The following is a 20,247-nucleotide window of genomic DNA, read 5'->3' as shown; positions in this document are numbered from 1 at the left end:
CTCCACTGTTAAAATCTTTTCCGACCAAACACCGAACCAACGAAAATTCTTGTCGGACCTCCGCCAAGAATTGGAAACTCGGATAAAGGGAGGAGAAGTTGGGTTAACAATAAAATATATGAATAACAAGCCCACAATAATAAGGTCAACTTCAAAAAACTCAAACACATCATCGGATACGGCCAAAATATCCGAGGCTGCCGTACCAAACTCATAGAGCTACAAACTACTCTTCCACTACTCCCAACACATTGAAGTTTTTCTTCTTACCGAAACTTGGCTTGATCCTGATATTCACACCGAGGAACTTGGATTTTCATCTTACAACACCTACCGCCTTGACAGAAATCTAGCCACTAGTACTAAAACCAGAGGAGGAGGAGTTCTTATATCCGTTACAAAATTACTGCCATCCACTCGATTAATTTGTAAACATCTGGACGTGGAACAGGTATTCGTTTTACTAAAAACTAAATCAGGCAAAATTCTACTGGGATGTGTCTACATTCCTCCTGGATCCAATATCACAGTCTACAGAAACCACATAGATGACCTCGAAACCTTTAAAAATAAATACCCTGATGCCAGAACAATTTTATTTGGTGACTATAATACCCCCTGCATTGATTGGATGAATAAGGACTCTTATAATAACTTAAGCCTACCAGAAAATGCCCGCGAAATAATAGATATGACGAACTTACTCTCTCTACATCAAGTCAATCAAGTCTACAATACCAATAATCGGCTGCTGGATTTAGTATTCTGCAGTGATACCTCAGTCCATATTGCTAAATCAGTTGACGAGCTTCTCCCCCTAGACTGCCACCACCCCGCCCTAAGCTTAACCATCACTACTAATAACTCACCAGATGACACAACTGTTCTTCCTAATCTAACTTATAATTTCTCCAAAGCTGACTACTCTAACATGAATCAATATCTTGCAAATGAAGACTGGTCATTTCTTCACCATAATAATACTATTAACTATAATCTTGAATTATTTTACAAAATTATTAATAAGGCCATTGAAAGCTTTGTACCACTTTCACACTTCAAGGAAGCGAAGTTCCCAAAATGGTTCAGTGGCGAGCTAATTAACCTAGTTATCTGTAAAAAAATTGCACACAAAAACTTTAAAGAATCGAACTCTCTTATCGACTACAAGATATTTCACAAGTATAGAACTCAATGTAAAAAACTATCAAGAAATTCATATTTCAATTATATAAATGGAATCGAAAACTCTATACCTTCTAATATACAAAACTTTTTCACTCACGTTAACTCTCTTAGAAAAAACAAACAAGGTTTACCCCTTTCAATGCACTTCAAAGAAAAGAGTAGTACTGACATGAATGTAAAAGTTAACTATTTTGCTGATTATTTTAAAAGCGTCTATGACGAAGATATCCCAGACAATTATATACCACCTTCGTCGCTTAACGAGAGCATACATATCCCTGCCATACACATCAACTTAAACGACGTTATAAGTAAAATCAAATCCTTAGACAAAAACAAAAAGGCTGGACCTGATAATGTACATCCCAATATCCTGATAAATTGCATTACTTCACTGGCTGAGCCGATTTTTCTATTGTTTAATCAATCCCTTGACACAGGGTGCTTCCCTGATATTTGGAAACGTTGTTATCTAACTCCTATATTTAAAAAGGGTAATAAAAGTGATGTTACTAACTATAGACCAATATGTAAGCTATCTGTAATTCCTAAACTTTTTGAAAAACTATTACTTGATAAAATTTCACCATGTATTAACCATCTCATTGTTCCGAATCAACACGGATTTTTGTCAGGTAGATCAACTCTGACAAATCTCTCGTTATATGAAAACTATATATCAAACGCATTAGCTAACAGAACTCAAGTCGATTCCATATATACGGACTTTATCAAGGCCTTTGACAAAGTATGCCATAAAATTCTCCTGATCAAACTACGTAAGCTCGGTATTGACGGAAAACTTTTAGAATGGTTTGCTAGCTATCTAACTAATAGAGTTTTACTTGTAAAAATCAATTTGTTCATTTCCAATCAATTTATAGCTACCAGTGGTGTACCACAGGGGTCTCATTTAGGCCCAATATTATTTTTACTGTTCATAAATGATATTGTAAATATATTTGATGAAGATATTAATACGTTACTTTTCGCAGATGATTTAAAAATATTTAAAATAATCAAAAGCGCTGAAGATTGTATCTGTCTACAAAATAATTTGAACAGGTTAATTAATTGGTGTTCTCTTAACAAACTTCATCTGAACATAAATAAGTGTTATTCAATTAAATTTTACAGAATAAATCAACCAATTATTCATTCATATAAACTCAATAACTCAATCCTTACCTCTGTCGAAGAAATTAATGACCTGGGGATAACTTTCGACTCTAAATTAAACTTTATATCGCATATAAATAATATTAATAATAAAGGAATGAAAATGCTAGGCTTCATTCTTCGAAATTCCAGAGGTTTCAAGAATATTTCAACATTAAAAATTTTGTATACATCCCTGGTTCGTAGTCAAGTCGAATATAACTCCTCGATCTGGTCCCCCCACTACAAATTACATTCAGATTCAGTCGAAAAAATTCAACATAAATTCCGAAGACACATTAATTTTAAACTCGGTATTCCCATTGAAAATATAAATTATAATTACTTGATGAAAAATCTAAATTTATTAAAACTCTCAGATCGAAGAATTATATCCGACTTAATATTTATGTTCAAAATTGTAAATGGTAGTATAGACAGTCCAGATTTAATTAACCTCATTGAATTTCATATACCCACGAGAGCTACTTGTTCTAAAATTTTGTTTAAATGCAACAATATCAGGACTGAGTATTCCAAACACTCGCTTGTACCTAGGTTGCATGAAGTTAGTAATAGATACGCAGATGTGGCAGATCTATTTAACTGCACGCAAGGTAGGTACAAGAGGGCTATGCTATCAAATCTTTTCAATCAATATTAATTTAATCTAATTCTACCTTATTTGCACTATAGAAACTTATGTACTTGTATCTCTTGTTTACTTACTTACTTACTCTCTAATGTCATTTTACAATCAAATGCCACATATATTTGTAATTCTTTTTTAAAAATATTTTTACGATTTTAACTGTGACATGTTATCATTGTTTATGGTATATTTATACCGTTGATATTAAATAAATAAATAAATCTCTCGTTAGAAGTATTCTAGAATACAGCTCTACAATTTGGTCACCTGTCTTTAATAGTCACATTAATACTATTCAATGAGTCCAATGCAAATTTTTGAGGTGTATTAATTTTAGGCATGGAATTCCTTTAGGAACAATAGATTATGATTTTTTTTATTACATTCATTGAAATTGCTTAAGTTAAATTAAGAAAAAATTTTGATCTTAAATTTTTATACAAAATTATAAATTATCAGATAAATTAGCCCTGATAAATTAATGTTGATTCAATTTCATGTACCTATTAGATCAAGGTCCTTTAGTATGTATTATTGTGACAATTATACCACAGTCTTGGGATATAACTCGGTTATAAATAGATTGCACTTGGGAACTTTTATGCTAAAATCGCAGATACTCTCAATATGCCCCTTGTGAAATATAAAGCTGCACTAATAACACATTTTTACACCACTTATTTAAATGAGGTCACTATACAGGGTGTATCGGCACGTACCCGACAAACTTTAACCAGCTATTCCTTAGCATATTTGGAGTAAAAAATCTTATGTGCACTTTGCTGTCCGGTAACGTTTTTTTTTAATAAATGTGAATGGGGAATACTTGGAGCAGATGGATGAGTTTGTGTATTTAGGAAGTATGTTTGCGAGAGATGGGAAGGCCGACAGAGATATTGAAAGAAGGGTAAATGGTGGTGCATAGAATGCAAGGCTGATGTAAACGTAATAAGTAATATTAAGAAAGGGACGCTTAGATGGTTTGGGCATGTAGAGCGAATGAGCGAAGAAAGAAGTGTAAGGAGAATATATGACGCAAATGTGAATGGTAGCAGAAGTCGGGGACGCCCGAGGAAGACATGGCACGATCAAGTGAATCGGATACTTGAGTCGGGCCATGTCAAGAGTCAGAATAATAGAAGAGTATGTATGAGACGATGTATCAATGTGAATGAGGCAAGAAGTATGTGTCAAGACCGAGTTGTTTGGCGGTCTTTTTTAATACAGAATCTATGAATGTGATTATCAGTACCTACTTTAATTTGACATGAGCATGTGAAAAACATGTGTTTTTTTCCTATAATACAACTATTTTTACTAAAACATATCATATTTTCTTTGGATTGACTGAGGTTTGAACCATCCTACCTAGAGACTGGAGTCAACTGTGCTAATAACTGAGCCAAATCCCGATTGGGTAGAACCGACATATATTTCGCATATTAACTTATATGCGTGTATACGTATACATATTATATTATATGCGTGATTGCCACCAATAGTTGTTAGAATGCATTGTCATCGACAATGAGTCTAACTGCAGAGTTTCAGCTCAATCGGACATCAGGAAGTAGGTTAATTTCCACTGCATTCATTCACATTCACGAAAACAAAACAGAAATTAAATTACATAGATGTATTTAAAAATGTATGTTTATATTAGACCACATGAAATGATCATTTTTAAATTTATTAAAAATATTTTTTAAATGTCTATTGCACAATCTCTGCGGACCTAAAAACCGGTTTCATGTCAATTTGTCTATAAATAGTTTTGAAACTAATCTGGTATCTGAAGCAACAGCAATGCCCTTCGACCATCAAATATGAAGTAACTGAAATTAATAAAATAAGATAATAACACCAACTATAGAATGTTAAATATTCCCGTACAACATTGATAAAAAGGTCTGCTGATTGACTGCTCAGCTGTACATTCCGGACCCGGAACGCAGCTGGCTTTCTGCAGTGTCTCTAATATATCTACATAAATAAAATGTGAATGTTTGTTTGTTCAAAATCTTAATTGCTTTGAAATTTTTACACAATATTGCATTCGAATACGCATGTGTTTTTATATCCCAATATCTGTGCCAGGTGAGAACACGTTTTTTAAAAAAAAACAGCGCCATTATCACTACGGCCATTTACGGAGTCAAAGAAACAATAGCCTACTATAAAAAGAGAAATACCACCGTTTATGGGTGTTTTCTCGACCTAAGCAAGGCCTTTGATTGTGTTTCCCTCCACTTATTACGGGAGATGAAGATAAAGATAAAGCGAAATGTCCCAGCAGCAGTTATCAACATCCTGACTATTTAGTATTCAATGGGCAGGAGCTTCTTCGAGACTCTTATTCCTTAAAGACGGAGTCAGGCATGGGGGTAATATGTCTATGTAATGTTTACACAAACAATCTCCTACAAGAGCTCAACAATTCAGTAATTGGTTGCCATATCTGCGGCAATGCTGTAATAATATTATCTACGCAGAAGACACGGTGCTGTTGGCACCTCCGATTAAAGCGATGAGACGATTTGTACAAATATGCGAAGAGTACGCAAACTCTCATAACTTGCTGTACAATTCCAAAAAGTCAGTCATCATCGTTTTCAAACATAAAAAGGAGCACTAAATGTTCCACCAATCCGTCTAGAACGAAATGAACTGCTTGTGGTCTCACAGGTTAAATATCCTTACAGAAGACATGAAGGATATAGAAGATATGGAACGACAAAGGAGATCAATCAGTATAAGGGCCAAATTGCACTACCCTCCTAGTCTTGCTGGATTAAAAACTTAAATAAAATAAAGCCTGAAATAACTGCCACTTGATAATGATTAAAGACTCATTATAATTCAAAGAGAAGCTTATCTCAGCTCTTTAGAAAGACTCATTAGAATTCAAAGAGAAGCTTATCTCAGCTCTTTAGAAAGACTCATTAGAATTCAAAGAGAAGCTTATCTCAGCTCTTTAGAAAGACTCATTAGAATTCAAAGAGAAGCTTATCTCAGCTCTTTATAAAGACTCATTAGAATTCAAAGAGAAGCTTATCTCAGCTCTGTAGAAAGACTCATTAGAATTCAAAGAGAAGCTTATCTCAGCTCTTTAGAAAGACTCATTAGAATTCAAAGAGAAACTTATCTCAGCTCTTTAGAAAATCGTATCCATAAATGTACAATAGAAAACCTAATATACTTGGCCTTAAATTTACTATCCAGTTATTTGTAGAATATAATATATTATTTCATGCACTTGTTTGCAAATGCACCCATCTATATACTCGTACAAAAGTGTGAAACTTTTGGCAGTCTGCAACATTGTGAATAACTAAATATGTAAACAAAAAGAACTATTATTGATAATTATGTTTCTGCACAAATTAACACATTGTTTGTGGGAGACGCTTAAACGCGTCATTTGAATCATAAACAAATTGCAACATACCCAAAGATAAATCACCATGATAGAAAACATAAAATATATATTTTATGAAATATAAACAATATTTTTTGTTTAAAACCACGAATTTTTATTAATTTTAAGACCGACCGGTTTCGCTACACTCGATCATCGTCAGGGTACAAAATTAAACTAATCAATAATACAAAATGTGTCATTATATGTATATACATACAGAGGGAGATAGAAAGTAAAACCAAAATGAAACAACAATATATTAAAAGAAAACAATTAGTGTATATAAATATTATAATAATAGAGAATATCCCTTAATCACCTTACAATTATTAATGCCTATTCTCTATTATTATAATATTTATATACACTAATTGTTTTCTTTTAATATATTGTTGTTTCATTTTGGTTTTACTTTCTATCTCCCTCCGTATGTATATACAATGACACATTTTGTATTATTGATTAGTTTAATTTTGTACCCTGACGATGCTCGAGTGTAGCGAAACCGGTCGGTCTTAAAATTAATAAAAATTCGTGGTTTTAAACAAAAAATATTGTTTTTATTTCATTAAAATGTTAAACCACAAAGTGATTGCTTTCTACGAAAATATATATTTTATTGTGACAATCATTTCATAGCACAACCCTTTGAAAAGCTAACTTAATGTAAAGTAGTCTGAGGTCGTTCCTATCACATCAATGTTGCTTAGGTACTATGTGTGTGATATGTGCATGTGTGATAAACATTGTACAATCCAGTTTCTACTAGAAACTAATTAGTGTACCAAGAACGCAACAGCTATAACCAATTAGACCAAATATTGAATAACATTTGACCCCTCAATCAACTACTATTTAGAAGAGTGGCAGTTTTCTATGACCACTCAGGCGATGGGTGTTCCCTTTTCGATTTCATTCATATCATTCCTCAAAATATTAATATGGAAACATGTACTGGACGGGAGTCCGCACAAGACTGTAGATTTAGGCGCCGGGTCCAAACCGTGTCTTCAACCGATGAGAATGCTCCTTTACGGCCGATGATGATGATAGTAGTAATATTGGTGATGAAATCTGCCTCCCGCACCCAGGCTTGGTGAATGTTGGGCACTGGGTGTGCTGTCGTCTCTGCTCGCTTCTGGTGTTGGCGGTTTTCCAGAGGAGGGCCGGCTGGTCTTGAAGAGGTAACACCAGAAGATCTTGGAGCAGAAGACTCGGCGAGGTGAGGCAGATGTTGGGCAGGAGTCACTTGTAGATAATAAAACGCTTGGTTTCGGTGGTAAAGATGAACTGATTTATTTTTAATTATGTGGCTGCTTATATTCAATTAGCCTGACTCGCGCCCGACATTGGGCTAGGAGCCCAAAAGTGGTGGGGGGTTGTACCCGCGCCAACAATGAGTTTATAGGCTCCGACAAAATGTTGCATATTCATTTTGTCGGCAGCACTGGTGATAGTAGTCGCTTAAATTTGCGAGTTAGAAAAGATTTTGAACGCTTACATGAATAACAATTACATAGTTTAAATGCATAGTAGTTATAGGAATGTGTATCTTGACAACTAGATTTTTTGTTCGTCAAGATACGACAAAAAATAAGAAATGTTTGTAAATAAATGTGTAAAAATGATCTCAAAGCGATCAAATTTGTAAAACATGTTAAGTTAGTATTTTTCCCAGGTCCCCCGTAACATAGCGCTCAGAAAGAGATAAGATTCACTATGCTACGAGGTTCCTGGATGTTTGTACACGCAAAAAAGGTAAAAAATATTGTTCAAAATTGGTTGTACATATGTGTGAAAAACAGCTTTTTTAATATCTCCTCAGCGGTAGTATATCGAAAATAGTGTTTATTTGACTACCGCCGAGGGGATGAACAAGTAAAATACATACATTTGTAACATTTAAAAATTGATTTTTCCTAGTAAATTTTACATAGAAAAAATGCTGGACATCGATCCACGCGGCAGGTAAGCCGGCGACGCGGTATCGATGCCGTTCGTAGACAAAGTTTTCAAGCGGCCGGGAACAAAAGGTTTTTTATCCAGTTAAGAATTTTTCCTCATAAAACTCATTAATGTAATATAAAATCAGTCAAGTAAATACAACCATCAGATGGTAATAGTAATAAGGCCAAATGAGCCGCAGTACTAGTCAGCTAGAAACATGAAGGGTATTGTTATAAGCCCTAGCTAGTTAGAGGATTACGAAAGAATCCATAAAATCAAAAAAAAAAAAAAAGCCGGGAACAAAATGGCCAGTGGCGGGGAGTGGTGATTTTGCCAGTGGCGTGGGGTAGGCACATTTTATAAAAGTAAAACAATTTTTATGAAATTAAATAATGTGGTCAACTACGTCCGTTACACTCCCCCCGTTTAGCTATGCTGAACTAAAAAATAGGACGTTTGTTGGTACGTCGCAGTCCGCGGCGGCCAGTCCCTCTGGGATGGTGCTGGGCTGGTGGTACTGTTGGGTTTGCATCGGTAGGTGGGGCCGGCAAGATTACAGCGAGCTTCACAGCGGGGCGGACGTAAATTCCGGTGCTCGTCTGGATCCTGGCGGTCCTCACTTGACCGTCTGCAGCAGGGGTGGATGGAGGAACATGGTGGGCTAGCCTTGATGGCGGCAAGGGCCCCATCAGAGAGGGGGCTGGCTTGCTCCTGCGCATCTTGCAGGTGGGGCAGTTGTGGGCGATCTTGCGAATATTTGTTCGCAGTCGCAGCACATGGTAGCTGTCTCGCACCTCAGCCATTGTTCTCTCCTTATTCGGATGATCGTCTTCCTGGTGATGATATCTCACTAGAAGTCGTGCATATGCATGATCACCATCCAAAATTATTGGTGTCCGCACTGCTTGGGGCACGTTACTGAGGGCTCGTATTCTTGAGTTCATCCTCAGTAGGCCGTCAGGTCCAAGGAAGGGGCTCAAGGCTTTGAGCCGACTGTCACTTGGTAGTGGATCTCCTTTCTGGAGCGCATTTATATCACGATAAAATGTTTCTTCTTGACATTTTCTTGCCCATCGGGCCTCTGCTTCCTTGATTTCATCGGTTCTTAAATGTTTATCAGGTTGTTCGTTTCTTTTTCCACGACACCTTTTAATAGAACGATGTATCCGGCAGGTAGTTAGAATAAGATGATTAAATGAGGAAAATTTCTTGATGTCGGGCAGTGTATCTGCCACAGTTGAAGTAAGGCCAACGTTTTGGCGCCTTACTTCAATGTGTCTGGGAGGCCCTTTCGCGGGGCCGACTGATTTTCTCATACCATTTGCAGGCACAGATCCAGCTGGTACTCCTCGTACGGCCGCCTGTATAAGAGGTGCTCGCGGTACGGGGCCAGATGGTCCATGGGGCGTGGTAGAATGCCACCGGGCATGGTGCCTGGGTGGTCTTCTCTGCAAAGATGCTGGCACAGATCCAGCTGGTACTCCTCGTACGGCCGCCTGTATCAGAGGTGCTCGCGGTACGGGTCCAGATGGTCCATGGGGCATGGTAGAATGCCACCGGGCATGGTGCCTGGGTGGTCTTCTCTGCAAAGGTGCTGGCACAGATCCAGCTGGTACTCCTCGTACGGCCGCCTGTATCAGAGGTGCTCGCGGTACGGGTCCAGATGGTCCATGGGGCATGGTAGAATGCCACCGGGTATGGTGCCTGGGTGGTCTTCTCTGCAAAGGTGCTGGCACAGATCCAGCTGGTACTCCTCGTATGGCCGCCTGTATCAGAGGTGCTCGCGGTACGGGTCCAGATGGTCCATGTTGCACTGTTTGAGGTCTCTCGGCAATGTGCCTGGGAGACCCTTTCGCGGGGCCGACTGGCCTTCTCTGCGAAAATGCTGGCACAGGTCCAGCTGGTACTCCTCGTACGGCCGCCTGTATCAGAGGTGCTCGCGGTACGGGGCCAGATGGTCCATGGTGCACTGTATGATGCCTCCCGGCAGTGCGCCTGGGTGACATTGTGGCTCGTATGGCCAATGTGGTAGCTTCATTCACATGTTCAGAGGTCCCTCCGCCATGGGTGGTCCACCCCAACGCCGTTCGTGATAATATTCGCGTAGAATCACGAACGTCGCGCACTTCCCTCGAGACAATAAGGTGAGCATTGTCTTGCCCGATGAGAAGTGTGGGGGTGATGTAGCGACCGTGGTACCTCTGTACAGGAAGGCTGAGCTGCTTGATGGTATTGGCTTTGATAATAAACTCATCAGCCATTCCGGCGCCGCGTAGAGTGATTGGCACGCGGCGGGACGTCATGTCTGTTGAGCACATGTTTTTTGCTCCGTGTAGTCGTAGCTCACGGGTAGGTCCGGTTGTGCCGAGTTTTTGTGCTGTGGTGGCGTCAATAAGGGTGACTGTTGAGCCCTCGTCCAGAAGCGCAAAGGTTTTAATCTGCCGCTTCGGGCCCGACAATATGACTCCCACCACTTTTAACACGGCACTTTCGGTGTGGCGTCACATATTGTGAACATCTGCCACAGTAATGTCATTATCACGATTGTTATTATAGTTGTGAAGAAGTCGGTGGTGGGGGGATCTGCACTCCCCCACGCCGCACCATTCACTAACTTTGCACTGTTTTGTATAATGTTTGCCATTGAGGCACAATCGGCACAAACCGGCGTCGTTCACTGTTTCAAAACGATATTTCAAGTCTTTCGCGGCGAAAGTGCGACATTCGCTGAGTTGGTGGCCATTTTCACCACACTCGACACACCCGGCGCGGTTATCGAACTCGCGAACTTCACCGTAACTGTTTTGCACTTTTTCCCCGCTTCGATTATTTTCTCGATTATTACCAGACAAAATTTGGGGCATTCGATTATTACCAGACAAAATTTGGGGCTTTCGATTAATTTTCGCGAACTGTTGTTTTTCACTAGAATTGTTGTTATAAACATTGTTTTCCCGCGATAAAAACCGTTCTGACGCGGCAGACGTGTTTAAACTGTCGTCACAAGTGTCACTTTTGTTCGAATTGTTTTTTCGCGAAAACTTTTCTGACGCGGCAGACGTATTTATGAAACTTTCACAGGTATCACGTTGGCGCGCACTGTTTTTTCGCCAAAACTGTTCTAACGCGGCAGACGTGTTCTCTAAACGGTTTTCGTCACATGTTTCACGATTTTGAGCACTGTTTTTTCGCGAAAACTGTTCCGTTATTGAGAACGAATGTTCACGGCGTGGGCGGGACCTCGCGGGGTCAACCAAACCGGACTTTGGGATGGCGTTCGCGACGGTTTTCAGGAAGGCGGCAAACTGGCAGATGGTAGCGGAGGCCTCGTAGTGCCGCACTTCCATCAGCCACGCCAACCGCAAGGTGGGCGGCATCTTCCCCGCGATGTCACTGAGCAGCGCTGGATTCGTCAGATAGCCATCATTGTTGAGGGAGCGGAGTGATGCCACCAGGTTTTGAACTGTGCCAGAGAAGTCTGCGATGTCCTCCAGAGAGGCCTCAATTGTGAGGTGGGGCAGCTTCTTCACTTTGTCCAGCATCAGAGCAGCGAGTGAAGTAGTCCCTCCAAATCTCTGCTCCAGGACTGCCAGGATCTCCTGAACCTGAGCAGGGTCCATCAGAAGGGGGCCGACGGCTTCTCGGGCTTTCCCCTTGAGGGCCCGCTGTAGGCGGATCAAGTTTTCGCTGGAGGTCATCCGACATGTGGAGGTAGACTGGTTAAACTGTGCCCTCCAGGTGGGCCACTCCAGTGGATCTCCAGAGAATGGAGGCAGGTCCTTGGCCATCGATTGTCTGGCAATAAGGGCCGCCATTCGTGGATCGTCCTCGATTGTGGGACGGGGGCTGTCCTGAGCCCTTGAAGCTCTGATGGCTTCTGTCAGGGCGGAGGCCAGCTGAGCCATGGGACTGCCATCATGCTGAACCCAGGCTCTGGTATGTTGGGCCGTCTCATCCGCCGTAGGTTGGGGCGGGAATCTCGGCATGGAGCTGGTACTGGCTGTGGGCGGGCCATCTGGCCGTGCCGGCACGCCATACTCCTGTTCGCGCAGTGGTACGGGCGGCACATGTCCAGATGGTCCAGATGGTCCAGGTGGTCCAGGCTGTGTCCATGGTACGTCCCACTGCTCCAGCAGTCCGGCAGGTGATCCTGGCGTCGGCGCTGGGTACCCCGGGTGGGGCAGAGGTACGGGCAGCACAGGGCCATGAGGTCCAGGCTGCACCAGTACTGGGCATCCCTGAATGGTCCAGGGTGCTGGTTGCGCAGGGCCTGCTGGCTCTTGCTGCGCTCGTGATGCGTACCTCTGGTCCACCAGAGGTACAGGTCCGGCTGGCACTTCAGGTACGGCTTGCCTCTGTTCTATCAGAGGGGCGGGCGGTACGGGGCCAGAGGGTACAGGCTGCATCATGTTTGGCCACCCTGCATTGGGCCAGGGTGACGAGGGCGGGGGACCGGCTGGCCTTGGCTGCGCCGCTGCTGAGTACCTCTGGTCCACCAGAGGCACCGGGCTCGGTTGGCCGGGCTGCACCCATCCAGGGCTGTACCCTTGGAAGCGCCAGGGTCCTCCTTGAGCAGGGTACCCTTCCAGGAGTACGGGTCCAGATCGGGCAGGCGCTGCTGCTGCTGGTTCCTCATACCTCTGGTCCACCAGAGGCACCGGGCTCGATTGGCCGGGCTGCGTCCATGATGGTGGTGACCTTTCCAGGAGCTTCGAAGGTCCAGGAGGGGCAGGGGCTGCTGCTGTTGGAGCTGATTGAAGAGCTGCTTTAAGTCTCTCAATGTGCTCGGTTTGACTGCGAAGCTGTTGTCGCAATGACTCCATCGCATCCTCTTGAGATGTGGAGGGCGGTGAGTCATGATGTGCAGGTGGTGCCATGTCAGGAGTAGTGCTGGGCGTGGGCATGGGGGTTACGTCAGGCGTGACGTGAACCACAGCCGTGGCCTGAGACTCAGCGTCCAGGGCATCTGCAGATGGTGTTGAGGATCCATCGTCTTGGATCCGGCTCGACCGTAAGGTTGGAGACATCCTGGTTGAAGGCGTGTGAGAATCCGGCTCGAAGGACCACTTGTACTGGACGGGAGTCCGCACAAGACTGTAGATTTAGGCGCCGGGTCCAAACCGTGTCTTCAACCGATGAGAATGCTCCTTTACGGCCGATGATGATGATAGTAGTAATATTGGTGATGAAATCTGCCTCCCGCACCCAGGCTTGGTGAATGTTGGGCACTGGGTGTGCTGTCGTCTCTGCTCGCTTCTGGTGTTGGCGGTTTTCCAGAGGAGGGCCGGCTGGTCTTGAAGAGGTAACACCAGAAGATCTTGGAGCAGAAGACTCGGCGAGGTGAGGCAGATGTTGGGCAGGAGTCACTTGTAGATAATAAAACGCTTGGTTTCGGTGGTAAAGATGAACTGATTTATTTTTAATTATGTGGCTGCTTATATTCAATTAGCCTGACTCGCGCCCGACATTGGGCTAGGAGCCCAAAAGTGGTGGGGGGTTGTACCCGCGCCAACAATGAGTTTATAGGCTCCGACAAAATGTTGCATATTCATTTTGTCGGCAGCACTGGTGATAGTAGTCGCTTAAATTTGCGAGTTAGAAAAGATTTTGAACGCTTACATGAATAACAATTACATAGTTTAAATGCATAGTAGTTATAGGAATGTGTATCTTGACAACTAGATTTTTTGTTCGTCAAGATACGACAAAAAATAAGAAATGTTTGTAAATAAATGTGTAAAAATGATCTCAAAGCGATCAAATTTGTAAAACATGTTAAGTTAGTATTTTTCCCAGGTCCCCCGTAACATAGCGCTCAGAAAGAGATAAGATTCACTATGCTACGAGGTTCCTGGATTTTTGTACACGCAAAAAAGGTAAAAAATATTGTTCAAAATTGGTTGTACATATGTGTGAAAAACAGCTTTTTTAATATCTCCTCAGCGGTAGTATATCGAAAATAGTGTTTATTTGACTACCGCCGAGGGGATGAACAAGTAAAATACATACATTTGTAACATTTAAAAATTGATTTTTCCTAGTAAATTTTACATAGAAAAAATGCTGGACATCGATCCACGCGGCAGGTAAGCCGGCGACGCGGTATCGATGCCGTTCGTAGACAAAGTTTTCAAGCGGCCGGGAACAAAATGGCCAGTGGCGGGGAGTGGTGATTTTGTCAGTGGCGTGGGGTAGGCACATTTTATAAAAGTAAAACAATTTTTATGAAATTAAATAATGTGGTCAACTACGTCCGTTACAAAACATATGAACACTGCTTACTGCGGTTTAAAGCCAATAAATCCTCCTAGATTTCACCGCCTATCCCACATTTTTAGGTTCCATAAATTTGGCACATTATGGCAAGCGATCGCTAAAGGTCTTTTCGCAAACTTGGCATAATATGTCAAAAATCGTTTGAGTGGCTAAGGTCACTACTCTACTCATAAATCCGCCCGCCCTTTTGAAAATTCGTTCAGATGAGCGGAATCCAGAACGCAATTAATTTTATTTTATTTAGTACAGGTTGTTATATACATTTCAAAAATGTTTTGTCTGACCAACTAGGAGAAATTCCCGTTTTAGGACAGGCAAAAATTAAATAGATTCACATACATATTTTGTACAACTAAAGTTAGTGTGGACAGATAATTCCTGTGTAATATTTCATACGGACAATATTCTGTCTCATAGAGTGAAGTAGCATTTTATAAAACATTGTGCATGTGAAATCCGAGCTTTTTAAATAATCGCGAGATATCACTTTGGAATAATGTCATATCTGTTTGCGCCTCGGATGAAACACATGGAATAATGTCATATTTGTGTGAACCTCGGATAAAACAAATGGAATAATATCATATTTGTGTGCGCCTCGGATGATTTATCACTTTTCCTGCATTTTAAAAATATTTTATGTATTTCATATATTTTATATTTTTTGCATATTTAAAGTAAAAATTGAATAGATTTTTATATTTTGACATCTCCGTGGTCGAGAGGTAAGGCTGGAAGTTGCGGGTTCAAATTAAGGAGGCGGGTATGGGTACAGCCGCCTCGGGAACCATTTATGTGATAAAACAACAACACCTCTGCCATAGGTCACCACAAGTAGTTCGCTACGTTTGGTGACTTAGCAGGGGTGCCCGGGTTCATGGGGTTAAGGTTTGTCCGGGTCTTGGCGGCAGATGCATCTGCCCACCTGCTGCGTGGCGGGCCGGATCGCGAGACTGGTGGAGGAAGGCCTTTTGACCTCTCCAGGCGGACTCTCTCGACCCATCGCCTAGCACTGCAGTAGGAGGGATGGATGAACCTCCGTCACCCCACCCAACACGGACCCCCAGATTCCTACCCAACCCTTAAACCTTTTTCCTTTCCAGAACTTCCTTTCCATAAAAAGATCCTCTACACAGCATCCCCTAAGATGCCATAGACCTTGAGGGAAATTATTTTCCTCTAGCTAATGTAAATTATTTTTTTTTTTCATGTTCTCCGTGAAACGGTTATACACCAATATATCATGGAGAAGATTACATATTAAAAGGTTTACACAGGCAGTTTTACTATTTTGTCACATGTTTTATAAGATAGTTACTGAATTGTATGTAGGTGACATTGAAAATGTCGATGGTTAATGCAGAATCGTTAAGCATTATCAATGGTTAAGGCTCTTGACTAGGAAGCCAGAGGTTGCAGGTTCAAATCCTGGAGTGGGGTAAAAATTATTAAAATTATAAAAGTAAATATTATTTTATTAATTTGTGTTATTTCACAATTTACGCATTTAAAATAAAATATAATATAATTGCACAAAGTTTCAGAGCGAAAGATACTTTCAGTATAGCCCTGGTGTAAGACACCATTCAGAATTGAAACGTTGCTTGAAATGGCTTTAGCCGTATTTGGTGATCAGATCTGAATAGCTTAATACTTCCCCACCGTCCTCTTCCCCACCCCACTACCTTCAGCCTCACAACATACCCCAATTGGGGATGCCATAGTCTCACTGGCTCCAGATCAGCAAAAGCGAAACAGAGAAAGATAAAGGGCAACATTCATACTTGTTTTTGAAGCTGTTACAAAGTGGGGTGATCTGGGTGTGCCTGGGATGGCATCGTGATAAGTACTGTAGGATCCTCGGATAGGGTCTAAAAAGGAAAAGAAATACAACTATAACTTATTATTAGCCTGAATACTCATACAAATTGAAAAATTCTCCTGATAAATAAATACCGCCAACGGGAATTGAACCTGCTGCTTTCTGATTGCCGGTCAGTTGCTCTACCTATCTAGCTACGTCAGCTTATACCAAGCCCGGATTCCAAAACCGGGGGGGTGTGGAATAAGCCAACATAGGTTAATTGGTATAGCAACTAACTGGCTATTACATAGAAGACTGCGGGTTCAATACCCATCGGCGGCATTTATTTTTTCTCTGGAGATTTTATCAATTTAAATGGGTGTTTATCATCATCATCACTTTTGGCTCTACAACCCCTGGTGGGTCTTGGCCTCCTCAAGAGTCTTCCTCCACTCATCTCGGTCCCGCGCCAGCTCTCTCCAGTTTCGAAGCTCCAAGGCAGACAAATCTTTGAGGACGTTGTCGCTCCATCTTAACCTTGGCCTTCCCAGGCTCCTTCTCCCTATCGGTCTTGAGCTCAGCAGGGACTTTGGTTCTTGATGCTCGGTCATTCTCTCCACATGACCTAGCCACCGAAGTCTTCCCAGTGACATGAACTTTGTGACGTTTAGCTCCTTAAACAGAGTATAGCGCTCATTGTTATAATGTCTGCGCCAAAATCCATTTTCTAGAACCGGTCTGAAGATGCGCCTCAAAATTTTCCATTCAAAAACGTCCAGTGCTCGCTCATTCTTCTTAGTTAGAACCCACGTCTCAGCTGCGTACGTAAGCACTGGATATGGGTGTTTATATAGGCTAATAAATATTGCTTAAAATAATTTGTTTATCCTTTGTGCTATACATAAAAACCTTGTATTATAAACATTAGTTTATCATTAAAATAATATAAATACATTTATTTGCCAATGAAATAATCCATCTTCTTTCGTATGATGGGGGTCTGAGGGGAACATTTAAGTCAGCGAGCCAGTCTAGGGCCTCAGGCGAGACCACATGTACGGTGGTCTGCACCGCACCGCATTCACACATCGCCAACTCTTTAAGTCCCCAGCATTTAGGGGAATCACTAATAGGAATGGCTGCGCGGCCTTTTTCATACAAAACTTATTTTTTTTATTTGAGGCCAAAATACCCAACCAAACTATAAAATTATTTTTTTAATCAAAGGTAATACATAATAGCCAATATCTATAACGGATTTGTGCTATTTTATTCAATTCTATTGCTTATTATTTTTTTTGATAAATTAATGTTTTTAAGACAAGATTTTATTTATGCATAGCACAAAGGATAACAATTATTTTTATAAGCAATAATTGTTCGCCTGAAACACTCATCCACATTGAAAAAAACTCCTGATAAAAAATACATGATAAAAATTCAAATAAGTTGGTTGTTCTCAGGTGAAAAAAATGTAACAAGCAGTAATTGTTGAATGAAACACTAGCATATATTGAATAATTTCGCGGGTAAGAGATAAGCCTCCATAGCTCAGTGGTCAGAGCTTTCGACCGGAAATCGAATGGACACGGGTTCGAGTCCTGTCGGCGTCATGTATTTTTTATCAGGCGATTTTTTCAATGTGGATGAGTGTTTCAGGCGAACAATTATTGCTTATAAAAATAATTGCAATTCTATTGCCTTTAGATCATCATTTAAAACACAAATAAATAAAATAGCATTTACCCATACTAAATATTTGCCATATAAATATGTATTTTGATTGGAATTCCATGGTTTGTAACAATATCAAATAATTAAATTTGGTAAAAGGTTACGAATTCCGCTTCACGGTAAATATGGAATGTTTACTTTGAATTAATACTTGAATTTAGTTATATTATTACTAAAAGTTACTATAAATGTTGGGAACCTTTAATAACGCCTGCTCGCGTCCCCTTTAGAGTTATATCCCAGTTTTCAAGTAGTTTGTGGGCTACGCTAGGTTTGTATAGACTGGTTTGTGATTTAATTCTAATACGATATTATGAATATAATCCAACTTTTGACATGAACATAGTCGCCGTCGGCTGCGACTATAACGGGCATTACTTTGGATTTGTTCCCGAAGTCCTGGGAGTTCCAAAACTTATAGAGCACGGCTGATTACGGAGGCCATTGAAATTCATAAAAAATCCCGTAAACATTAATAGAGACGATGGAGTTAAGCTCAATAGTTCTTGGTATCCGGTAATTGACGGTTACACCAGAGCTAGACGAAGAAAACCACTTAACCACAAAATTATACATTAATGTTAGCTCAGAGGGTTGGAGCTGGCAACACGAGCTTACATTTCACCACAACATCAAATATGAAAGAGATTGATATCAGAGCGAGCAGCAGAGAAATAGACGAGGAGATAGAGATTAGATAGAGGAAAAGAGTAGTTTGTGGTTTTTGCGCAGTTTGTGGTTTTTTCGTGGCTTGTAACATAGCCACAAAACTGCTTCCGTCTGGCTTGTGTTCACACAGCCAGGCCCCACAACACCTTACAGCCGGCCGGAGATATCTAGCAGGCCTGGAGCAGGCGCACGCGCCCCAACTGCCCTTTTCAAGGCAATCTTCGCAAATTCACTCACGTCGCCCCAACTGCCTTTCTCAAGGCAATCTTGCAAAATACTCAAAAATAACTAATTTTTCTCGTTTCTTTTCAGAATAAAAACAATTCAAAATGCCTTACCACCGCACACCAAGAGGAACTGCGACATTCAAGCCCAGCAAGATCTGAAAGAAGCTTCAAAGCGCCCCCATTCCCCTCCAAAGCCCGTTTTTCGTGTGGTTCACGAAAATAAATACGAACCCTTGCATAAGGTAAGCGAAACACCTCAAGAAATCTCGTCGCCACCGATGAAGAAACGCCCGACGCCACCAGGACCAGTGGCGTCCACAAGCCGAGAACAGGCGCCCACCAGCCGAGAACCTGTGGCCACAACCACTCTCAGGAAGAGTTCACGAGTCCCACCCATAATCATGACCATAGGGTCAATGACGCACGGCGACATCACGGAAGAAGTGCAGAGGCACATTGGAAGTGCCCACTTCAACTTCCGGTATGCCAAAGGAGGCAAAATCAGCATTGTGGTGAGCTCAGTAGAAGCCCACAAAAAACTTACAACAGCCCTACGTGGAAAGGAGAAGCCTTTCCACACCTTCACCACAGAAGCGGAAAAACTGAAGAAGACCGTCATAAGGGGACTCCCGAAGTTGTCACCAGGTGACATAATGGAAGACCTTGAGAATCAAGGCTTCCCGGCAAGGACTGTGATCATGATGACCGCCCCGGGAACAGAATACCCGCTTTACCTGGCCCACTTTGGCCAGGAAACAAACATGGGTCACCTGAGAGACGCAGTGGTCTACCTGTGCCACTGCAGGATTACTATGAGGAAATACCGAAGCAACCACCTCCAACACGGAACACAGTGCCACGGATGCCAAAATTTCGGACATGGGTCCAGAAATTGTGTACACGTAGCCCGCTGCGTAAAATGCGAAGGACCTCACGCCACAACAGAGTGCCCGAAAACCAACAGAGAAGAGCCGGCCGTCTGCTGCAATTGCGGCGGAGTCCATCCCGTAAACTACGGCAAATGCCCCAACAGGGTGGCATACGTAGCTGCTCTCCAGCGCAGACAGGAACAATCCAACGCCCAGAGGCGCAAAGAGGCAGAGCCCCGTGCACAGAGACCCGCGGCCCGAGTAGACGGCCAGTCCTGGGCAGACGTAGCGGGCCGAAGCAA

The sequence above is a fragment of the Hesperophylax consimilis genome, chromosome 27, assembly GCF_061612785.1.
Source record: "Hesperophylax consimilis isolate HC1 chromosome 27, BYU_Hcon_1.0, whole genome shotgun sequence".
In the NCBI taxonomy this organism is placed as follows: Eukaryota; Metazoa; Arthropoda; class Insecta; order Trichoptera; family Limnephilidae; genus Hesperophylax; species Hesperophylax consimilis.
Note: the sequence above shows the minus strand (reverse complement) of the source record.